Below are 25,426 nucleotides of genomic sequence, written 5' to 3'. Positions count from 1 at the left end.
TAAGCAAACTGAAATGGATCTAATTTGCCATCTACATCTATTTTCAGCCTGCTCGCAATGTATTTCTTGAAACATTTCATCACAACTGATGTCAATGCTATAGGCCTAAAATCATTGTCTTCGCTGGGGTTTGCCTTCTTGGGCACCGGGATGATCATAGAATGTTTCCACAGGGCAGGGACTGTATGGGTGTCTATAGACTGTTGAAAAACAGGACACCAAGCTGCAGTAAGCTCCTGTGCAAATGTTTTTAACAAAAATGATGAAATCCCATCTGGCCCTGCAGCCTTTTTTAACGGAGCACGCTGAAAGAGACGTTCGACCTGTTGTGGATCAATCCACAGTCTGTGACGCATTATCAGAGGGGGGTAGGGAGTCCAGCTCCTTGTTACACTTTTCAGAGAAATCATGTCTCAAATGTCAAATAAAAATCATTTAACTCATTGGCCATTTTGGAGTCAAGTGATATAAAATGCTTTTTATAAGGGTTCATGTTTGTGATAGCTTTCATAGAATCCCAGACTCTCTTGGTGTCTGAAATATTAAGTTCTAAAAGCTCTTTCTGTTTTCTCCTTGCTACACGCAATTGCTGATTAAGTTCTTTTCGTGCTGATATCAGTGCAGCCTTATCATGAGTTTTAAAAGCAATTTTCTTTAATAGTCTTTGATTTGCTTAGTAATGAAGGGTTTGTTATTTGGATATATAACATCCTTTTTTATGACACTTTCAATACAGAAGTGAATATAGTCTTTAATTGCCTCTGTAGCAGAATCAAGGTCCTGGCTGTGAAATATGTTCCAGTCTGTACTGAGAAAACAACCAATTAGTTGTCATTTAAGCAGTTTTAATGATACCCAGGCTATGTCAAGACTTTCATACTGGTTTCAAGATTGGTTAGTCCACTTTAATGTTGCTCATAACACGTTAGGGCAAATCCTTCCATGTTTGCAATCTGTGTGGCATGAAACTGTCCAAAAGATCTTTTTATTTGCTGAAGTCTCTTCCGAATGGCCAGGTAGCAACTCACAAGAGGGGCTAAATTATTTGTGGATTTGGAGTTTGCACAGGTGTGCTTCATTTCATCTGCCTTTCAGTTATTTCAGTGGGTCTCTATGTGAGTCAGTAAAGCCTCTGTTGAATTCCTTAATTCATTGTTTCCTGTATTTGTTGGCATGAGTTGCTAGCTGGGGGTGGGGTTTTAGGATGAGGTTCGGCTATCCTTTTCATTGGGTTTGTGGACTCTTTGGGGCACTGATAATTACTCTGTTTCTATGGGTTCTCCGCTTGGTGTATTTCCCCTTTAAGCAGCTGATTCATTCATCGTTTGGTTCCAGGTGTTTCGGCCCTGTCAAGCCGGTTTTGTACCCCTAACTCCGCCTCTGTGCCCAGTATTCCCCATGGTCGGGTCATTGACACTAGCAGGTACTGTGAAAAGCCTCATGGCCGGCCTCCTGACCCAATCTCAGGCCGATCATCCGTCTCGGCCATGCACCAGGTAACGCCATGTGGCCGGCCTCCTGCTTATGGTTGTCGCCCTGTTTTCTTCCCGTTTGTGCCATGGCCCGTTTTTGGTCGGGTTGCCGGTGTCCGTGGGGTCTCATGTTATGTGGCCCTCCTGGTTGTCACCCGGGTCCCTGTGTGCCCGCCTCCTTGGTGTTTCCCCCGCCGCCCTCCCAGTGTTGGTTTCTTTTGCGTTGGCGGTCCGGTGACCTCCTCTTGGGGGAGGGTACTGTCGGGGACTGGGCCCGGTCAGGGCGCTAAGCCCTTGATTTTCCTCTTTTCATGGTTTCCCGTCTGCTGCAGCTTTGATTTATTACTATTTTCATCATGATTTATTCTGTCAAGTTTTCTTGTCACTTTGTTCTTGTTACTATTCACTAGTCATATTTTCATCATATGGTTATTCTCAGTTCTGTTTTTACTTTCATCATTTATTCTACGTTCTAATTTTGCTTTCCTTGTCTAAGCAGCGTCTTGATATCCCATACTTTTGAGGTGGCATGGATTATTGCAGCAAAGAAGTGCTCACTAACAGACAGATTTGTCAACAATATTTGAGAAAAATAGGTGTTTTGTGTATATAGAAAATGTTATGTTTTTGAGTTCAGCTCGTGAAAAATGGGAGCAAAAACAAGTGTTGCATTTATATTTTTGTTACACACACATAATATATACAGTGAGGCAAATAGGTATTTGATCCACTGTCGATTTTGCAAGTTTTCCCGCCTATAAAGAATGGAGAGGTCTGTAATTTTTAGGTACCCTCCAACTGCGAGAATATAAAAAATCTGAAAAACATTGTTTTTTTTTAAATTTATTTCCATGTTTGGTTTTTTTGCATGAAATAAGTATTTGATCACCTACCAACTAGCAAGAATTCTGGCTCCCACAGACCTGGTCATTTTTCTTTAAGAAGCCCTCCTATTCTGCACTCTTTACCTGTATTCATTGCACCTGCTTGTACTTTTTACTTGTATAAAAGACACCTGTCCACACTCCAACCTATCCACCATGGCCAAGACAACAGAGGTGTGTGTTTACAAGTGCATCTAAAAAATAAAAATACAATGAAAGTTTAATATTTTGTCAGGTATTTCAGAGGGTGAAAAGTTTACATATTTTAGTTTTAATACATAGAAATGTTTGTCATTCTTTTAAATTTTAATTTTGATAATTGCATCCGAGAGCTCCGAGCAGGGGTGGTGCCCAAGTGGTTAATGCGCTTGGTTTCAGTGCGGAAGGTCTCTTCCACTGGCGCCTTTCAAACTCAAGCTGTTTCCCTTCCTCCAGCAACTGGTGTTTTATTGCTTCTTTTTGGGCTCTCCTGTATGAATTCTCATATGTTTGCCCAGATTGTATTTTTCGACAAATCTTTTACCACACTCAGAACAGCCAAATTTCTCTCCTGAATGCATTCTCATGTGTTTGTACAGATTGCTTATTTGTGCAAATCTATTACAACACTCAGAACAGACAAATGGTTTGTTTTTTTTTCATTTATCTTTGTCTTTTTAATAGAATGCAGTGGGCCCCAAACCTGGGGTCTAAAGTTGCACCCTAGGCTCTATAGTTATCCTAACCAGAGCTGGCATTGTATTCGAGGGCTCTCTTCAAGATGGTGATCGTTCCCTTAATTGCAGACATCTGCACATCATGTGCGCTTGGGTGACTAGGGATTGCCACAAGGAATTTCTTCAGGTTCATCTTCATCAGGCCTGTTGCCCCCCCCCCCCCAAACTGGGATGATATCAATGTCTTTCAATGACCATGTCGTTCGTAGGTTTTACTTTTGGTTCTACTTGGAAATGCATTCATGTCTACCATAACTCGTAGTCCACTTGATGTGGATGCTAGTTGTTGTGGAGAGCTGTGTCTGCTTTGTTTGGAGTACTTAATTGCAAGCACCTGGAATAATGGCTTGTGGTAAAATGTCAGATCTTTAAGACAGTGAAATTATCATGGCATTTAATATTCTGCACTAATCCACTTAGCACTTTTAGTGACTGTGGGTGGCCTGATCCATTAAGTCCCATTAATGCACAATTACTGAGACAATAAGTGGCTCATAACTTTTAATGTCCACAACAAAGTAAATAGTTATGAGAAGCTCTGTGCAGTTGACAAAAATACAACTTAAACACCCAAACCAAGGTTAGAATGTCAGCTTGGGTGGTTTGGACTCAAAGAAAGGGGCATGTTCAGGCTTCTGTCACCAAACATTGACCTATGCTCCAACACTTTATGCATTAATTGGTTCATCATGAATCAGTACCGCCACTCCTATCAACATGGCAATGCCCAGACATGAGCTTCATATCGACTATTAGAAAACTTCTGTTCTCTGTTGTAGTCAGTGTTTTTGTTGTCTTTCATAATTTTATTTTATTTCAATTTATCTAGACTTTACCAATATTTGCCACCTATTTTGTATTTGTTTTTTGTGTAAAGGACCACAATGGAAACAAGTATTGTGACTTTATTGTTATCCTTGAAATTCCATTATAAATGTATTTTTTTATATATATATGTATGCGTGCGTGCATGCGTATATGTATGCGTGCGTATTTTATTGTACATCTTATGTGGAATTTCTAAATCAATCAAGGGTCCCCAATAAGACGCTCCACAATTAGACTGTCCATTTAATCTGATTAACAATCGCAATTTTGCGTCCGCCATCTTAGGACACGATTTCGTCCATCCTGCTCAGTGCCACTCTCATTGGACCGACATCTCTATTTTAGCATTGTGGGAGAGCTCGCCCACAGATTGAGCTTGGCGGACTACTTTCGAGAAACTGCTTAGCGTGCCGCTTTCGTTGGAGACAACACACAGAATGTGTCTCTTCCCAGTAGAGGTGGGCGATATCAGGAATTTTGGTATTGATCCAATACCAAGTAAATACAGGCCCAGTATCGCCAGTATCGATACTGATACTTTTTCATATTTAAGCTTCATGGATCCAAAAGACCTAGGTTAGAATTTTGCCAAACATTGTACGTGACAACAAAATACTTTATTATTGTCATGCTCGGCCCCGGCTCAGGTTTTAGGTCTTAGCCCTTGGCGTATTTCTTTTGTGATTTTCTGGTTTTACTTTTCATTAGTTCATACTTGATCATGTTAGTCTGTTTGGTTCTGTTTATTGTTTTGCTTTGTTTATTATTTAGTCACTGTTTTTATTCAGCACCTCATCATTTAGTTTGCAGTCATTCAGTTATTCGTTGCTTTTTCTTGTGTTACACTTTCATCACTGGTTCATTCTTTGTTTATCATTTATTGTGTAGTTTATATTTGCTCACTCTGGGTCTTTTAAGTTACTTTAGTCTAGTTCTGTTTATCACATTTGTTGTATAATGTTTATTCACAGGTTTTTATTATTATTTATCTTTGGTGTTGCTCATCAGATTATGTTCCATTTGTTGTTCATTGCATTTTGTGTTTATCAGTTATCTTTTTATTCATTGCATTATTCTGTGTTCACTGGGTTTTGTTTATTTGCGGTTTAACTGATTGTTTTGCCATTTTACTGTATTCACTTTTCTATGGTGTTCAGTTGCAGTTCCATTCTAGTTTTAGTTTTAATCATTAGTTTTCTGGTTTTCCCATTTTTGATTTGTTACAGTAGTTCTTAAGTTTGCCCCTTTTGTTTTTGTTCATTCATTTTTGAGCACGTCATGTTTCTCAGTTAGTTTTCTGTCACTCACTTCTCTTGTTATGCACCGCTTTGTTTTGCCCCCTCACACTTTCTTTCTTCTCTCCTCTTTGTTCACTTCACCACACCTCTTTCCATACACCTGCTTCACATCAACCTGATTAGTTTGCTCCTCTTTAAAACCCTCACAGTTCCACAGCTCACTACCTGATTGTTGATTTTGTTCACTCTCTCGCCTTTAGTTCATGTCCTGTTTGTGTCTTAGTGTTTTGATCTTGCTTTTTGCTCCGACCTCCGTCTTGCTTTAATCCTGAACCCAGCTTGTATTTTGACTCTGCCTCTGTTTTTTCCTGTGATACTCCTCGACGCTGTTGGTATGATCTCAGCTCGTATTTTTGACTACGTCCCACCCTGTACCCTCTCTGATACCTCTGCCTCATTATCTGATTACACGTGTACCGACTCTACTGCCTGGTTACCAGATAAAGCCTTTTATTCATCACAACCAGCATGTCTGAGAGTCTGCATTGGTCTCCACCTGTTTCCTACTTCAGTCCATCACAAGCCCTGACAATTATCACAATCAACATTTTTGTTTAAAAAAAAAAAAAAAAAAAAAAAAAAAATCACTCAACATAACTTAAAACAAAATCTTCTGAGGTAGAGGGCTGTTGTGTGACAGCGAGTAGACTGTGATGAATCTGTGTGCACAGCAGTCAGTGTATGCAGGAGAGAAAAGCTTGAGTATCGATCTTTTTACACAAGGATCGTTCAATATCAATACCAGTGTTGGTACCGATATTATTATTAGGATCGATCGACCCACCTCTACTTCCCAGATAGATCTCTTTCAGTGCAGCTTCTTGTTCCGACTTTAACACGAAGTTAACACCCAAGTCTTTCATCGGCAACTGTAAATGGCAATCAAAACATTCCAATCGTATCTTTCTGAACTCTTCCGCATCAAACTCCATTGTGTCAATGGTGACAATGCTCATATAAGGTGAAGTTACTCAAAGGTTAAGTTTCTTTATTTATTGCGGCAACTCTTAAAACTTCAATTATCTTTATAATTTTATTTCTGGTAAATTTTAGAATTGATTTAGATGATATACTCATTATCTCACTAGAATATATCACAATTATCTGGGAACTACTTTTTGCGCAGGAATTCATCAAGCACATCGGTCGTGGGCGCGTACTAACACAGAATCCCCAAAAACTGTGGAAAGTTGTTTGGCCATAACGAGAGCATCCACGTTTAGCTTGTCATAAGCTAAGCTAGTGATGCTTGTGAGAGTGTGGATTTCGTCGTGACCCACAGCTGTACTGACAGCGACACCAAGATGTGATCCACAGCACCCTTATGTAAATCTGTTATATAAAACCAGCCAGCTGGTAGCTACGGCAAATACTAAAAAAATAAAAAAAAGAAAATAATCCAAACTACAGGTGACATCAATGTTGTCTAATAATTCAAGAACAAACTGCACCAGGAGGCAAAACCATCTTCCACAGCTATGGTAACATTTAACTATAATCAAGTTTAAATGACTTTTTAGTTTAGTTGCAATCACTGGGCCTGTTTTGTAACCTGTTATGAACTTCAGTATCTCAATGTATCACATGTAAAATGTGTAACCAGCTGTTCAAAAATATATATTTGCGTACACAAGTGAAATATAATATACAAAGCTGATTGCGCATGCATGCATATGTGTGTGTGTGTTCGCTATGCACAGCCACAAGCAATCAACACCAAACTTGGAATGGTGACTGGGAGCACCAAAGGGGAGGTCACTGCTCCTCAGTGTACATATGCAAACACACACACACGGTCAGCCTTATAGATCATGACCTGCTCCGCTATGCACAGCCACAGTAATTAAGCAATCGACACCACACTTGCTATAGTGACTGGGGACACTGGGGGGGGGGGATGTCACTGAGGCCCTTAGGTTGAAAGCATATGTGTGAGAACACAAACACACACGGTCAGCCTTATTACATCATGACCCGTTCACTGGAGCCCTTTTCACAGTTCATGTGGTACTCAGGTCAGGTATCACACTTTGCTTACTACATAGTAGCAACTGGCTACAATCCAAACGGGCCAGCACGCATCATGTGCGAGTTAAGGCATGCATTTTTTTCAATTAAAATGTACCTGCTGTGTACAGCATGCCAGAGCATTGCAGTGACATGTATGCCTTATCACATGTGTGTTTGTGTCACGCCGAAGGACGAAGGCCGATACAGATACATCGGGGCATGATACAGGGCTCCTCATTCAACACTTGTGCTAATAATAGTAGGTCTGATCTATATAATCATTAAAATTAAAGAATCATACACATTATTCATGTAGAACGAATAAGGCAGGTAAATCATGTAGATATGTACATTATGGATTGTTCTTATGTCTCTCTATAAAGTCATGAGTGTCTTCTTCACTAATTTCTTGACGTCTCACAACTTCAGTATGAGGCTCAGGTTGTAGAATTCTCCCTGCTCGGGAGGCTAAAAATCTGACCTTGATCAGATATCTTGGCTGAATGAAATGATCTGGATCCTCTATCAGGATCCTGCACTTGTCTCCAGGGTAACACAAAATGGGGGTGGGGCTGAGAAATGGGGACCCCTGATTGGATGAAAAGCGGGGCAATACAAAGCCTGGTATTTTCATTGCCTTTTTTGTATCGCCCTATTTTATTGCCACAGTTTCCAGGCCTGTAAAATTGATAGGACAAGTCTTATCAGCCCTATTTTTCTTGTATCTCATGAGAGCTGGTTTACGAGTATAGGGTAGATTTTTGTTGTAAGTGATATAACATGTTATCACCTTGTTTTTTCATCGTTCACTTGGGTCTCATATGTCACAAATTTCTCTATGAAAATTAATGAACATGCACACAATGCAACTCACTACAACTTAACTAGACATGAAATATACAATGACATGGCTACAATTCTTCTTTATTATCCGTGCGTCGAACCGGTAACTCAGCTAGTTATATACGTGTGTGTGTGTGTGTGTGAGAGAGAGAGACAGACAGCACAATTTCTACTATTACTTCAATCTCACATCTCCTGTTTACACATGTATTTACTGTAGAATATTAACTACATGTACATCTTCTTAATTTTAAATTTTTGCTTAACACTTGCTTTTAACAACGTAAAACGCGTTTCCCTGGTCAATAATGCTCCATTAAAATTGAATTGAGAGAGAGATGCGTGCGTCTCTATTTTGCTTTATGTTGGTGAGCTTTTATTTTGTTAATTTTGCTGCTGTTGCGTGACCTTTGACCTTGTGGTGATGTCACTTCCTCCGTGCTCAGTTAGCTCCGGGCGCTGTCGAGCTGAGGTAAGACTGTAGTTATATTGTTGTCAGTTGTGTGTTACAACGTAGGGAAACCACTAAAAAGAGGCGCAAAGCTTACTTTGTAGAAGTCACAAATTTTGGTCTTTGTTGTTATGACGTTGATTTCACTGTGTATATTTTTTTGTTGTTTTTGTTTCCTCATGCGAGGCGGTCAGTTTCTGTCCTTTTCTTCGAGTCTGCATGTAAAGACCAATTTTTTTTTTTTTTTTAATTAAATACAAATATTTCCGCTGCTGGATGTGGAAATAGTTTCTAAAGCCTCATTGTAATTATACCTATGCGATCAGAATCATTGATGTAAATGAAGACTAAATGTGCAAATATAAACAGTGGAGATGCGGTGATAAGAGCTGCAGCTATTATTATCATCATTGATTAATTGGTTGATTATATTCTCCATTAGCCAATTAGGTGTTGGGTCCATTTAAAAAAAAAAATGTTGATCAGTGTTACCAGAGCCAAAGATGACACCTTCAAATCTCTAATTGTTTTGTCCAGTCCGCAGTCCAGAAATATTCAGTTTGTTGCCCGATAGGAGTAAATCAACTAGGAAAATAAAACAGAAAAAATATTCACCTTTAAGAAGCTGAAATCAAGGAATGATAAATGATTACTTGGTTATCAAAATAGCAGTTGATAAATAGTTACTAAACATTGCAGGGCTATTGCTGAAATTGTTTTACATGTTTTAAAAATGCTTTTCTCAGTGTGACTTAGTTCCTAGTAATAGAATGTCCAGTAAAAGGTGTTATATTGTGTAAACATATAACACTTATATTTTATAAGTGTTTATATATATATATATATATATTTTTTTTTTTAAGAGCTGACGTAACGTGTGAATTTCTCCTCTGCGATCAATAAAGTTTATCTTTATATAGGCTGAGTGGATCCTTGTCATTTGATTGGTGCTTTGTATGTCACATGACATGGATTATTTGTCTCTTTTGTGTTGCATTGCATTTAGAGTGCGATTTGGTTACTTTTAGAGTGCAAATTTGGTTCCATACATTTGGTAACATTGCACTCTGCACGCACACACAACGAGCGCGCACACACAGAGAACAAATACACTGTACTGTCAGCCGTGTGGAGGCTGTTAGCAGGACGTTAGAATGAAAAGCTGGACTAATTTCTCTGTTTTTTTTTTTCGCTGCATTGAGGAAATACACAGTCCTTTTGTTGGTAGTACACGTGCACAATCGCGTCCCTTTTGTGTGCGCAGTGAGGAAAAGAAGTATTTGAACACCCTGCGATCTTGCAAGTTCTTCCACTTAGAAATCATGGGGGGGGGGGGTCTAAAATTTTCATCTTAGGTGCATGTCCTCTGTGAGAGACATAATCTAAGAAAAAAAAAAATCCGGAAATCACAATGTATGTTTTTTTAAATAATTTATTTGTATGTTACTGCTGCAAATAAGTATTTGAACACCTGTGAAAATCAATGTTAATATTTGGTACAGTAGCCTTTGTTTGCAATTACAGAGGTCGAACATTTCCTGTAGTTTTTCACCATGTTTGCACACACTGTAGCAGGGGATTTTGCTCCACTCCTCCATACAGATCTTCTCTAGATCTTTCACATTTCCTATTGAGTTCCAGTCTGGAGACTGGCCAGGCCACTCCAGGTCCTTGAAATGCTTCTTACGGAGCCCCTCCTTAGTTGCCCTGGCTGTGTGTTTGGGGCCATTGTCATGCTGGAAGAACCAGCCATGACTCATCTTCAGTGCTCTTACTGAGGGAAGGAGGTTGTCTTCCAAAATCTTGCAATACATGACCCCATCCATCCTCCCTTCAATACGGTGCAGTTGTCCTGTCTCCTTTGCAGAAGAGCACCCCCAAAGTATGTTTCCACCCCCATGCTTCAAGGTTGGGATGGTTTTCTTGGGGTTGTTCTCGTCCTCCAACATGGTAAGTGGAGTTGATTCCAAAAAGCTCTATTCTGGTCTCATCTGACCACATGACCTTCTCCCATGCCTCCTCTGGATCATCCAGATGGTCACTGTTGAACTTCAAACGGGCCTGGACATGTGCTGGCTTGAGCAGGGGGACCTTGCTGCCCTGCAGAATTTTAAACCATGACAGCATCATGTGTTACTAATGTCATCTTTGTGACTGTGATCCCAGCTCTCTTTAGGTCATTGATCAGGTCCTCCTGTGTAGTTCTGAGCTTTCTCAGAATCATCCTTACTCCTCAAAGTGAGATCTTGCATGGAATCCCAGACTGAGGGAGACTGACAGTCATCTTGTGTTTCTTCCACTTTCTAATAAATAATCATAACAGTTGTTGTCTTCTACCAAGCTGCTTGCCTGTTGTCCTGTAGTCCATCCCAGCCTTGTGCAGGTCTACAGTTTTGTCCCTGGTGTCCTTAGACAGCTCTTTGGTCTTGGCTATGGTGGACAGGTTGGCGTGTGATTGAGTGTGTGAACAGGTGTCTTTTATACAAGTAAGAAGTTCAAACAGGTGCCGTTTATACAGGTAAAGAGTGCAGAATAAGAGGGCTTCTTAAAGAAAAATTAACAGGTCTGTGCGAGCCAGAATTCTTGCTGATTGGCTGGTGTTCAAATACTTATTTGCAGCAGTAACATACAAATAAATTATTAAAAAAATCATACATTGTGATTTCCAGATCTTTTTTTTTTTTTTTTTAGATTGTCTCTCACAGTGGACATGCACCTAAGATGAAAATTTCAGACCCCTCCATGATTTCTAAGTGGGAGAACTTGCAAAACCGCAGGGTGTTCAAATACTTATTTTCCTCATTGTAAACTAGGCCAAGCTTTGATTATTTGCTTGCATAGATTTGCACGTATATGTTTTGGGGGTTTTCTTATGACTGTTCTCTTGTTTCTCTTTTCAGATTTTCCATTCTCCAAAGCTGCTGAAGTTGTCTGGAAAGAAGAAATCAGACAGCATGGTTCCTCAGATCAGCTTCTTCTGAATCCAGGTGAGTTCCCCCAGAACATTATGTCCTGTCCACATGAACCACACACTGTGCAGCAACGATGCAGTGTGTGAGTGATGGTGGAATAAAGGCTGGTGTGTAACCATTTGGACCATTTCCTCTTCAAAAGTACAACGTGATTTGAATTTGGAGTGGCTTGCTGCTCACTCTGGTGTGTTGTAGAGTAAAAATAATTCTCTAAACGTGTTGCAGTTCTTTAAGTTTAGAGAAACATTTTGGGTTTGTAGAAGTTTTGTTTGTTAGCCACTGAACCCAACATGAGATGATATCAGGAACAGGTTTAGCCAGGCTTAACATGGACTCGAAGGACAAAAAGCTAGCCCCGTTAAAACAGGAGCTACAGCTGACATAGATTAAGGTGGTGCCTCTTGTGCCTACAGATGAATTAATTTGAGAGAGTGGCAACATGAGTTTAAAAAAAAAAAAAGTCACGGACTTCCGGTTGGGACACCATCGTGATGGCCACACTGTAAGGGCGCTCCCGACAGAACCAAAAGAATTAACAACAAACCCCCTCTAAACCAAAGAAATTCACATCTGCATTCTAATATAACAACGAGGGGAAGAGAAGTACGCCGAATACCAGGTTTGAAAGTGCATTGAAATAGCCAAACAAACTTTGGAAAAGCGCTAACGTGAGCTACCGCTAGCCAATGCGGATACCAGAGCTAACAAGCTAACAGCAACAAGCTAGCGCAGAAACACAAGCCATGGCAGATTCAGCTGCAATTGAAATACTTTTACAAGAGTTGAGAGCATTCCGGCAGGAAACTAATGAGAAACTTGAAAGTCTGAAAGAAGATATTGCTAAAGTTAACAACCGGATGGAGGAAGGAGAGGAGAGAATTGAAAAAGCGGAAGAGAGAAATACAAAACGTGGAAGATGCTATGACCGGACTGTTACAGCTCCACACGGGATTAATTGACAAGCTAACAAATTTAGAAAGCAGAACTAGAAGAGAGAATGTCAGAATTTACAACGTGCCAGAGACTGCGGAACAAGACTACCCTAATATGTGTGCATTTGCTGAAGCGATGTTACGCGAGGGCTTAAAGCTGAGTGCTCAGATGGAGATAAGCATCGAGCGTGCACACCGCTCTCTTGGCCCTGTCCCCCCGAGTGGAGCCCCACCACGCTCCATTATTGTCAGGTTTCTGAGTTTCAAGACGAAGGAGCTCATACTCCTCAAAGCATGGCAACAGAGAGGCTTTACTTGGAAAGGCAAACAAATAACGCTTGACAACGACTACCCTCCTCTCATCATCAAAAAAAAAGAAGAGAATATGCCGAGATGCACAAGATACTAAAAGACAATCAAATCAAGTTCCAAACACTTTTTCCTGCCAGGCTGAAAGTCATATATACAGAGGGGGCCAGAATCTATGACACTGCAAAGGAGGCAAGTGAAGACATGACCAGACAAGGATTTCAAGTTATAATCATCAAGTCACCAGAAACCATCCTGGAGCAACTGAAGCAGCTGACATGGACCAGGGTGCCAGGAAGAACCGGGCACAATACATCTCATCCAGCGCCGGATCCTGGTTACAAAGAGAAGCTGAGAGCCTTCAGGAGGACTGCAGCTACCCCCCTCTGAAGATTGAGGTTTCCTGCACTACTTTTTTTTTTCTGAGAAATTGTTATATTTATCAACAGAAATGTAAGTTCAAGTTATAATAATATATTGGTGTGAAATACAAAACAGTGGTTCTTTAGGGATCACCTCTCTTGCGGCATAGGCCACAGATAATGAAGGCCCCCTCGATAGGGCTGTCACAGTTATTACAATATTCGTCAATCGCGATTATTTTTCATATTCACGATTATTTTTCATATTCGTGATTACCGTGAATTATTTATTTTATCCACAAAGCATAACGACTCAGAATCTGCCGTCATTGTGCTGCAGCCTCGCTCTCGTCTTAAGGTGGGACAATAACATGGAGGCTGAAGAGCGATCCGTCCTGCCGTTTTGATAAGACCGATTAAAACAGTGACCGTCTTCTTCAAAAGCTGTCTAAAATGCGGAGCTGTCAGTGTGTGTGTGCGTGCGTGCGGAGTCAACAGGCTGCAGACTGCGAGGGAGGGGGTGCATGAGGGAGATTCCTGAATGCAGGCGCGACACCTTACAGTCTGAGAACCATCAGTGCGCAGCGAGCGCGGAGCAGAGAGAGGATTTTAACCCGAGTGAACATGTTAACAAAACCAAAACGTGAAGCTGCTTTCACTTCTGTCTGAACTTTCTCTAAAGGTGTGATTCTGCCGTTACCGTCCTGTTCACACCATGTGCGCGTCGTATGCTGAATTTATGCAGTCATGAGATGAAATAAACGGTCAAATAGCTTTAAAAACATATTTTAAAAATGAGAATATATGAACTGAGCCACAAAAAAAAAAACCTGACATGGAGAAGCTGTGGTGATGTTCAGATGCACAGATCACAAAAAGCAGGTGAGAACTCTGAACTTTAACAGCTGTTACTTTCCAAAGGTATTTATTTGTTCAATATGGGCTTAATGCAGTGTTTAAGCACAAAACGTGACTGATGAGGAGAAACAATTTCAGAAATGCAACAGAAACAACCACAATTCAGAAAAAGTTGGGACTGTATGTAAAATGAAGATAAAAATAAAAATGTTGCACCATTCCCAGTTTCTCCACTCACAGAAGCCAAATGTTCTTCCAGAGTTGTGTAATTATACTACAATAGTAGAATATAAAGGGGGGAAAAAAAGAAAAAAAAAATAGACAATATATTTGTCAATCGCAATTATTTGTCTGACAGTTAATCATCTCCAGAAATTCCTAATCATGACAGCCCTACCCCTCGAAGGAACTCATGAGGACACAGCCTTTAGAGGCTCAAAAGGGTCCATCTCATGGACCCCTGCCTTGGAAGTTTACAATGTTTGTTGTTTGTTTTCAGTGTGAATGTTTTACTTATGTTCTGAGTTTGATGTTCATGTGGGGGAGTTATGAAACAAAATGTCATAATGTAAAATTAAGACAAAATGCATAACAAGCATACGAGGGTAGGCTGAAAAGTTCTAAGGTTGACTACGATGCAGTTGTCGAATTGAACAAATTCAAGGTTATTTTTCTACATAGTCTCCCTGTAACTCCACACACTTCTTCCAGCGGTGCTTGAGTGCTTCGATCCCCTTGGCATAGAAGCTTTCATCTTGAGAGTCAAAATACAACCCCTGGCAAAAATTATGGAATCACCGGCCTCGGAGGATGTTCATTCAGTTGTTTAATTTTGTAGAAAAAAAAGCAGATCACAGACATGACACAAAACTAAAGTAATTTCAAATGGCAAATTTCTGGCTTTAAGAAACACTATAAGAAATCAGGAAAAATAATTGTGGCAGTCAGTAACAGTTACTTTTTTAGACCAAGCAGAGGGAAAAAATATGGAATCACTCAATTCTGAGGAAAAAATTATGGAATCATGAAAAACAAAAGAACGCTCCAACACATCACTAGTATTTTGTTGCACCAGCTCTGGCTTTTATAACAGCTTGCAGTCTCTGAGGCATGGACTTAATGTGTGACAAACAGTACTCTTCATCAATCTGGCTCCAACTTTCTCTGATTGCTGTTGCCAGATCAGCTTTGCAGGTTGGAGCCTTGTCATGGACCATTTTCTTCAACTTCCACCAAAGATTTTCAATTGGATTAAGATCCGGACTATTTGCAGGCCATGACATTGACCCTATGTGTCTTTTTGCAAGGAATGTTTTCATTCAAGTTTTTGCTCTATGGCAAGATGCATTATCATCTTGAAAAATGATTTCATCATCCCCAAACATCCTTTCAATTGATGGGATAAGAAAAGTGTCCAAAATATCAACGTAAACTTGTGCATTTATTGATGATGTAATGACAGTCATCTCCCCAGTGCCTTTACCTGACATGCAGCCCCATATCATCAATGACTGTGGAAATTTACATGTTCTCTTCAGGCAGTCATCTTTATAAATCTCATTGGAACGGCACCAAACAAAAGTTCCAGCATCATCACCTTCCCCAATGCAGATTCGAGATTCATCACCGAATATGACTTTCATCCAGTCATCCACAGTCCACGATTGCGTTTCCTTAGTCCATTGTAACCTTGTTTTTTTCTGTTTAGGTGTTAATGATGGCTTTCGTTTAGCTTTTCTGTATGTAAATCCCATTTCCTTTAGGCGGTTCCTTACTGTTCGGTCACAGACGTTGACTCCAGTTTCCTCCCATTTGTTCCTCATTTGTTTTGTTGTGCATTTTCGAATTTTGAGACATATTGCTTTAGGTTTTCTGTCTTGACACTTTGATATCTTCCTGGGTCTGCCAGTATGTTTGCCTTTAACAACCTTCCCATGTTGTTTGTATTTGGTCCAGAGTTTAGACACAGCTGACTGTGAACAACCAACATCTTTTGCAACATTGTGTGATGATTTACCCTCTTTTAAGAGTTTGATATTCCTCTCCTTTGTTTCAATTGACATCTCTCGTGTTGGAGCCATGATTCATGTCAGTCCACTTGGTGCAACAGCTCTCCAAGGTGTGATCACTCCTTTTTAGATGCAGATTAACGAGCAGATCTGATTTGATGCAGGTGTTAGTTTTGGGGATGAAAATTTACAGGGTGATTCCATATTTTTTCCCTCTGCTTGGTCTAAAAAAGGAACCGTTAATGACTGCCACAATTATTTTTCCTGATTTCTTAGAGTGTTTCTTAAAGCCAGAAAGTTGCCATTTGAAATGACTTTAGTTTTGTGTCATGTCTGTGATCTGCTTTTTTTCTACAAAATTAAACAACTGAATGAACATCCTCCGAGGCCGGTGATTCCATAATTATTGCCAGGGGTTGTAGTCCTCAACGGCAGCCATCACCTCATCATTGCTCCGATAGTGCTTCCCAGCCAAGTTTTTTTCAGGTTTGGGAACAGATGAAAGTCCGAGGGTGCCAAGTCAGGGGAGTATGGTGGGTGATCTACCAGTTCGAATCCACACTCGTGGATAGTGACCATGGCCACTGTTGACTTGTGAGCTGGGGCATTGTCTTGATGGAACAGCACCGCTTTCATCAGCTTTCCTGGTCGCTTCTTTTTGATAGCCTCGCGTAACTGTCTGTCATTACAAAATCTCCTTTAATAGTGGAATGTCCGCATAAACTGCTGATCCCGACCTCTTCTGAAACTTCTCTGTTCTCTCACGACGTCCTGGGTCAACAGAGGCTTAAATTTGGAAGTTTTCAGCTCGAAATAGCCTGACGACGGGGGGGTCGGGGCGCGGTGCACCGTCTGGTGCCATGGGCTGTCCTTAAAGCGATAGTAACACTCCTTAATCTCTCATCAGCCGTTAAAATTTTCACCAAAAACCGTCTGAATTTCTCGAATGGTGTCTACTTGGATGTGCCTTACAGTTTCTGAAAAAAGTTTGATCAAGCAAAGCGGCAGTCTCTCAGCAAGAAGTCAGACAAAGGAATTCCGACGGGAGTGGTGGACCAGTGCTCACTCAAAGCCTGCCCACAGGCGAATGACGCAACTGACAGGCATGAAAAAACTCACGCATGCGCACGAGGGTTCAAGCTTGTCTGACGCAATCACATGATTCAAATCCATATGGTTTTTTGAAAAAAAATAAGGTTGGATACTTTTCTAATAGACCTCGTATATTTATGTTCAAGAATGACCTATTAAACGTGAAAGATTGTGAAATTGGACCATGTACAATCTCAGATCATAATCCAGTCACCATGAATGTTTATCTGTCAAAGAAGAAAAAATGTACACTCTGGAGATTAAATAATAACATTTTAAATAACCAAAATGCTAAAGAAAGGCTAATTGAAGAGATTAAAGATTACCTTAAATATAATGACAATGGTGAAGTGTCCCCAGGAATTCTTTGGGACACATTAAAAGCAGTAATGAGAGGAAGAATAATAAGTATCTCCTCTTACCTAAAGAAAGTCAACCAGTTCAAACTAACAAGCTTAGAAGAAAAAATATTAAAACTCCAACAGGAACATTCTAAAAATATGAAAAAAGAAGTTAAAGCTGAAATTGAAAAATTGAAAAAAGAAATAAACGATATTGAAGCATTAATAATACAGAAGAAACTAATCTTTATGAAACAACAATACTACGAAGTAGGTGGAAAATCTTTAAAACTCCTTTCTTACAAACTGAGGAAAAAACAGAGAGAACAATTCACAAAATTAGGAACCCATTAAATAATAAAATTGAGACTGAACACGAACAAATCCAACGCTGTTTCCAAAAATATTATAAAAATCTTTACTCACAGTCGGTCATAAATAATGAGGATGATATACGAGGTATCTTATAAAACTAACCGGCAGTTTTATAAAAAAAAAAAATATGGATTTGAATGACATGCGATTACACCAATCATGCTTGAACCCTCGTGCGCATGCGTGAGTTTTTTCACGCGTGTCGGTGACGTCATTTCTCTGTGGGCAGGCCTTGAGTGAGATGTGGTCCCGCCCTCTCGGCTGAATTCCTTTGTTTCACACGCTGCTCGAGACGGCGCGTGTTGCTTTATCAAACTTTTTTCTGGACCTGTGAGGAATATCCGAGTGGACACTATTCGAGAAATTCAGCTGGTTTTCGGTGAAAAGTTTAACGGCTGATAGATTATGGGGTGTTTCTGTCGCTGTAAGGACTTCCCACGGAGCGGGACGTCATGCAGCGCTTCCAGGCGCCGTCGTCGGCCTGTTTCGACCTAAAAACATCCTAATTTGAGGCTCTGTTGACCCAGGATGTCGTGAGAGAACAGAGAAGATTCAGAAGAGGCCGGCATGAGGACTTTATGCGGACATTCCACTGTTTAAGGACATTTTTTTAATGAAAGACGTGAGCGCAAATTCGCCGAGTCGTTTCCGTGACGACTCGGTGAATCTGTGTGCGCCACGACAGGAAAAACACCTCCGTGTTGAAAACCATTTGTAAAATTCAGGCGGCTTTTGATGGCTTTCAACAAGTGAGTAACTGAGAAATTGTTTAACAGCTTGGGCATGTTCCAACTTGCCCGTTAAGGTTTCCAATGGAAGTGTTTTTCCTGTCGCGACCCCCTGCAGTCGGGTCCGGCCCGACATGCGACTCTGCCCGCACGTTCTTTCATTACAAAATGTCCGTTAACAATGGAATGTCCGAATAAACTCCTCATGCCGACTTCTTCTGAAAGTTCTCTGTTCTCTGACGACTTACTAGGTCAACAGAGCCTGAAATGTGGAAGTTTTCAACTTGAAACGGCGAGACGCTGCCGCCTCGAAGCACAGATCGCCATCAGGCGCCGTGGGCTGTCCTTACGGCGACGGTACCAGACCAAAATCTCTCATCAGCCGTTAAAATTTTTACCGAAAACCAGCTGAATTTATCGAATGGTGTCCACTCAGTTGTGCCTTACAGTTTTGAAAAAATTTTGAGCAAACAAAGCAGTAGTCTCTGAGCCATTCCTAAACAATGAAAAAATCGATGAGAGGGTGGGCCACTCCTCACTCAAAGACTGCCCACAGGTGAATGACGTAACCGACAGGCGTGAAAAAACTCTCGCATGCCCACGAGGGTTCAAGCATGTCTGATGTAATCGCACGTGATTCAAATCCATATGGTTTTTGAAAAAAATAATAAGGTCGGATACTTTTCTAATAGACCTCGTAGATACCTTCTTGACAAAGTTAGATTTACCAAAATTGACGGATGAACAAAATAAAAAGCTTCTTGCTGCCATAACCACAGAAGAAATTCATCTGGCAATTACAAAACTAAAAAGGGGCAAAATGGCGGGCGCAGATGGATATGGCCCAGAGTGGTACAATGGAGAGTCATCTTACTCCAGTTTTATTAAAGACTTTCAATTGGGTGCTTGAAAAGAAAATTACTCCAACATCATGGAATGAAGCATTAATCTCTCTCATTCCAAAAGAAGGTAAAGATAGACTAGAGTGTGGGAACTATCCTCCAATTAGTGTTTTAAATATTGACTATAAACTATTCACATCCATAATTTCAAGGTGACTGGAGACGATCTTACCAATATTAATACACAAAGACCAGACAGGGTTCATCAAACAAAGACAAACACAATACAGCATCAGAAGAGTATTAAATATAATGCAACAGGTTAGTAAAAAAAAAAACCAAGAAACATTAGTAATTAGTTTAGATGCAGAAAAAGCATTTGACTCTGTGAGGTGGAACTTCTTATACAATGTTCTAAATAAATTTGGCTTTCATCAATCAATAATTGAGACAATTTCAGGATTATATTACAAACCTACAGCTAGGATAAAAATCAACGGGGACCTCACGGAGTCAATTGCCCTCGAAAGAGGATCAAGACAGGGCTGCAATATGTCCGCACTTTTATTTGCCTTGTATATAGAACCGCTCGCTCAATGGATAAGGGAAAACAAGAATATTAAAGGGGTAACAATCTTGGGACAGGAGCAAAAGCTCACCTTATTCGCAGATGATCTACTGTTGACCATCATACATCCAACTCAAACATTGCCTGTAACAATGAAAATGCTTGAAGAATATGGTACATTCTCAGGATACAAAATTAACGTCAATAAGACTCAAGTTTTAACTTTAAATTATAATCCTCTGCAGAATATTAAGGATAGCTACAAATGGAAATGGGAAGCTGACTCAATCAAATATCTGGGTATAATTTTACACAAAGATTTTAATAAAATGTATGATGTCAACTATGGACCTCTGAATGTTAAATTACAATCTGACTTACAAAGATGGGGTTCAATACCATTTCTTGATTTGCACTCAAGAATTGATTAGTTAGAATGAATGTTCTTCCACAAATTCTCTATCTGTTCCAATGCCTACATTCTATATTCCACAAAAACAGTTTGAAGAATGGGATAGAATTATATTCAGATATATTTGGAAAGGTAAAAAATCTAGAATCAAGTGTAAAACATTACAGTTACCAAAAAATAAGGGTGGTAGGAATTTGCCATGTTTACGAAAATACTTTTATGCTGCACAATTGAGACCTCTAGTGTGCATGTGCTCTCCGGTTTACACTGCGGGATGGAAAGATCTTGAAGAAAAAGTAATTAATGGAATACCTTTGAAAGCTTTAATGGTGGATATCAAACTACAGAGAAATAATAATATTCAATACATTCACCTATTAAATGTTATGATTAAAATATGGAACGAAAATGTTAAACTCTGTCACATAGAACAGGCCTCCAAAATTCTAAGATGGTGTGCCTATGACACAGACTTTGCCCAAAATAAATGTGACAATAGATTCAAATTATGGATTTCCAAAGGAATAACTGACTATAACTCCCTTATCCACAAGGGGGCACTCCAATCTTTTGACAATTTAAAGAAAAACATGGATTAGGTTCTGAAGATTTTTACAGATATCTACAAGTGAGAAATTATTTCAGTCAAAATATTGAAATAAATTCAATTAACCAAGGTTTCTTGCATATATTTTTATCAATAATAAAATCAGTACCCCCATCTAAAATAGTTTCTAAACTATACAAAAGCATTCTTGGGTGTGGAATGGAGAACACATATTATGTAAAAGAAAAGTGGGAAAGGGAAGGAGGTCTTACAGTTACAGAGGATGCTTGGGAACATATATGTCAAATACAATGTACGACAACTGGATCAAATATTTGGCGTGAATTCTGTTGGAAGAATATCATGAGGTTCTTCATTACACCAGCTCAGAAGAAATACCGAGGGACAGGTGATGCTTGTTGGAGATGTAGCAATGAGGGAGCCAATCATTTCCATATTTTTTGGGAATGTGCGGTCATACAAGAATATTGGTCAGAGATTCACTATCATTTGCAGAATGTGTTTTCTATTGTTTTCCCCTTGTCATTTGAATGCTTGTATTTAGGTAAAATAAGACTGGATGGTTTCGGTAATGACAGAAAACTTCTGTACATCTTGTTGGCAGCTAGTAAGAAAGCAGTCACAAGCAAATGGCTGAAGCCAGATCGACCAACAATTGATGACTGGATCAATATTGTCAAAGAAATTTATACAATGGAGAAAAAAAAAATATTTTCTTATCAAAGTGAAATTGGATGCTTTTTACATTTTTTGGTCTAAATAGACAGAATATGTGAAGCCTACGCATACAGACTTTATGTAGAAATCTCAGTAAAATGTCACGTAACCTCAATGTTTGTACTTCCCACAATGTTCATTGATGTTCTTGAATGTTTAAAATGAAAATATGTGAAAGAGCAAACATACTGTAATTGTATACAGTGCAATGTGGAATGTACAATATGCTTTTTCAATAAAAAGTAAATTTGAGAAAAAAAAGTCACGTTAGCGTTTGCTGTTAATCTGTCTGCATGGAAATCCAGCTATCCAGCCGCAGCCTAGATGTGCACCTGTTAAATCAGACACAAAAGGCTGTGATTTGACACTTTTCTGTTTTTACTCCTTCATCTGCCATCATATTATAATAGTTTTTGCAGTGCGACAAAAGAGAAAAAGTCGGTAAAAGAGAAAATTGTACAGCTTACCTTTAAATTGGAGGTGATGATTGTAGAAAGAAAAGCTTGTTGAGGGTCAGATTAGTCCATAATAAACCATAAAGCAGAGACAGAAAACTTTAAAAATGTCACGCACATCATTTCATGACATGGAATTACAGCTGTGCAGCTGCATAAATCAGGCTTTAAATTAATTAAATAAGTCATTGTAAATTTATGTAAATTTGATAGCTTAACTATTTTTATATTTATTGTGATAATACCTATACCTGGATGTGTGGCTGTATGTGGTTAAAGGATTGAAAAAATTTTGAAAACATAAAAGGTTTATTCAGTAGTTCAGTGCAGTTAGAACCAAAATGGCGCCATGTTCTGAGTTGACACCACTCTCTCAATTAAGGCACTCTAAGCTGAGTTGTTCAAGATCCCGCTGATTTGGTGTGGTTTTGCCTTTTTATTTCCTCTGCTTTCTCTGTTCTTCCACCACTCAAATGTGCAGTGCTGACAAGGTCAGTACAAACTGCAGCTTCTTCAAAATAATTTTTGAGCCATTGCAAAGCTGAATGATGAATGGGAAACGGGTCAAAACAACAAGCAAACACTTTTTTGCTGCTTTGTTTACAGTTCTTCACAGCTGCTGGTTTCCCTCCCTGAGAAATGTGTATAGGCAAGTGAATAATGTGTTATGTCACATGATTCATTGTGTGTGCATGTATGCACGTTTTAGAACCACATTTTTACTGGAACTCATGTGAGCTGTATCTGGCAATGTCCTGCAACATTGATTAGCTTAGCTCTTAGCATGACTGAGGTTAAAAAATGAGTTGGAGCAGTTTTGAAAATGAAAACTGTCTAGATTTAAAGGTGTAGCGCCACTGGGTTTTTAAAAGGCTTCCAAAGTTCACAAAACTAACAAAATTTAGTTCCTACCAAAATCCAAGCATTATAATAATCTATATTAGAATTGCCAAGTGGCTTCTGTGCGTGTGCGCGTATGGCTTTGATCAGGCAGAAACCAGGGAGAGATGACATTTGCCGTTTGGTATGCTTATGTATTTTGAGTCAAGGATGAACGCTGCAAAAATGGAAAAAATTAGCTATTTTAGCTAACCAGTGAACAATGGATGTCGTGCTTAGGGATGGGTATCGAGAACCTGTTCCTTTCGGGTATTGTTAAGAAATGATTCGATCCACCGACATCAATAACCTTTTTGCTTAATGATTTGCTTATCAGTCCTTCAGAGTGGCCGTTGTTGTGGGGTGTGTTTCTCTACATTGATTACAGACCCTGCAGCGGGTCTGTAATAAACTTTTCTTCAACACGGCTTTGCTTTGAACCTTGAACCAATGGAAACAGTGATTTGCAGATCGAAGCAGTTCTTGTTAGACATATTTATTGTTAGACAAATAAAATAACATTAAATTAATTAATGTGAAAATTAATGTGTACATTTTTAAGTAAATTCATTCATTCTTATTTGCATTTTGACCAGGAAGAAAAGACACTGTAAATAAAAAGTAGGTCCCTTCGGCTGCTCCCTTGTTTTGCACTCGGGGTCGCCACAGCAAATTCAAGGTGGATCTGCCTGTTGAATTGGCATAGGTTTTACGCCGGATGCCCTTCCTGACGCAACTCCACATTACGTGGCGAATGTGGCAGGGGTGGCATTTGAACCCGGAACCTTCTGCACTGAAACCAAGTGCATTAACCACCACCCCTGCTCAAGAAAAGACACTGTAAATAAATAGAAATATTTATTATAAACACAACAGGAGATTATGCAACAATGACTGCAGTGTGTCTGTTAATTAGGAATTCTCAATGTGACATAAACCTCATGACATTGTTTTATAATTTAGTCATTTTGACATTCAAGTACATCCTCATCGGCTATGTGATTGCTTTTAATGTTGTAATACGGACAGAGTATTTTCTAAAATATTTGACAATTCTAGTGATTGTGAATGCTTTGAAATTGTGCACAATAGGGGCGGGGCTTCTTTGACTGAACTTTGACTTCATGGACTTGTTTAATGATTCATTTGTTTAATGTTAAAATATAAAAGGAAACAGTTTTTCAAATAAAATAGTTGCTCTTTAAAGAGCCTGTGTTTTTGTTTAGAAGCGTAGCTGCAAGTGTGAGTTTGCAGAGATGACAGGTGAGCTGGACTCTCAGGACATTTAACCAGATGAAGGTATCCTCCGTAGCTTGGACGTCTTGGTGGAGTTTTTAGAGACTCTTTCTTCACATTTTGAAGAGCAGAGATGTTCTGTTCTTCCTTCTGGACTTCAGGTTTTGTTATTCAGCTACATGACTGAAGTGAATCTGTATTTACAAGGTTCTCTGCACAGCAAATGTTGAAATGTACTTGATGTGGGACAAGTGAAGAAACATATTTCTTACAATATAAAGAAACACGAATCAGTAAAAATAAATAAAAAAAATTTAATTTGTGACTTGTAGTCACAGGAACTTCTGTGGCTGTGATTGAAGAAATTGTGTGCAGTGCAAATTCTGCGTTTTGTATCTCCAGTTATACACGTCCATGACTCCCCAAACTAAGTGGAAATACTTGGTTAAAAGACAAACGCATTTGAAGTCCTTCATGCAGACTTTGTTTTGCAATCAAATTTATAACAAAATTACACACAAAAGGTAGGTAGCAGTAAATGTAAATATCAATGAATCAAAATTGAGGTAGTGGTGTATTTCATTGTTTTTACATTGCAATTTTACAAACATAAAATGAATGTATTCAGACAGGAAGGCAAACTGGGTTGTACAGGACAGTCAGGTGCTTAACAGTTGAGGACATAAAGTAGCTGAAGGAAGGGATTAAATAAACAGAGAAGGCCAACACATACACTGCGCTGGAAATTTGAATCTGCCTGGTCATACCCACAGCAGGCTGTTTTAGGGATAATTTTCAGTTCAACTTTAAAAAAAAATGGTACCAGTTTGTTCCCCATGTCATGAGGATTCAGAATATTTATAGTTTTTAGGGTTACATATTATAGTTTGGGAGTTTATCGTGGACAGACAGAAGTGGCAGCATGAAACACACATGGTACAACACTGTATGGTCTTACATAAATGGCTATTTTGGGGTAATTTTCAGTTCAACTTTTAAAACAATGGTAACCAGTTTGTTCCCCATGTCATGAGGATTCAGAATATATATAGTTTTTAGGGCTACATATTATAGTTTGGGAGTTTATCCCGGACAGACAGACATAGCCCTTTATGTATATGTGTATGTATGTGTGTGTGTATGTGTGTGTGTGTGTGTGTGTGTGTGTGTATATGTGTATGTATGTATGTATATGTGTGTATGTGTGTGTGTGTATGTGTATGTGTATGTATGTATGTATATGTGTGTATGTGTGTGGTTGTGTATAGT

General features: G+C 39.3%; 1 protein-coding gene across 2 annotated transcripts in view; it reads left to right on the top strand.

Moving 5' to 3' along the window:
- The first annotated feature begins 8,486 nt into the window (after nucleotides 1–8,486).
- Nucleotides 8,487–25,426, top strand: part of LOC117522500 (gastrula zinc finger protein XlCGF57.1-like) — a 20,087-nt gene continuing 3,147 nt past the window's right edge. For both annotated transcript variants that reach the window (XM_034183930.1, XM_034183929.1), the window contains exons 1-2: nucleotides 8,487–8,523; nucleotides 11,403–11,489. The gene's annotated coding sequence lies outside the window, so the exon portion shown is untranslated. The remainder of the gene's footprint in view (nucleotides 8,524–11,402; nucleotides 11,490–25,426) is intronic.

This window comes from Thalassophryne amazonica, chromosome 12 (assembly GCF_902500255.1).
Source record: "Thalassophryne amazonica chromosome 12, fThaAma1.1, whole genome shotgun sequence".
Taxonomy (NCBI): domain Eukaryota; kingdom Metazoa; phylum Chordata; class Actinopteri; order Batrachoidiformes; family Batrachoididae; genus Thalassophryne; species Thalassophryne amazonica.
The sequence above is the reverse complement of the archived record's forward strand: the minus strand, read 5'-3'. Positions and strand labels throughout refer to the sequence as shown.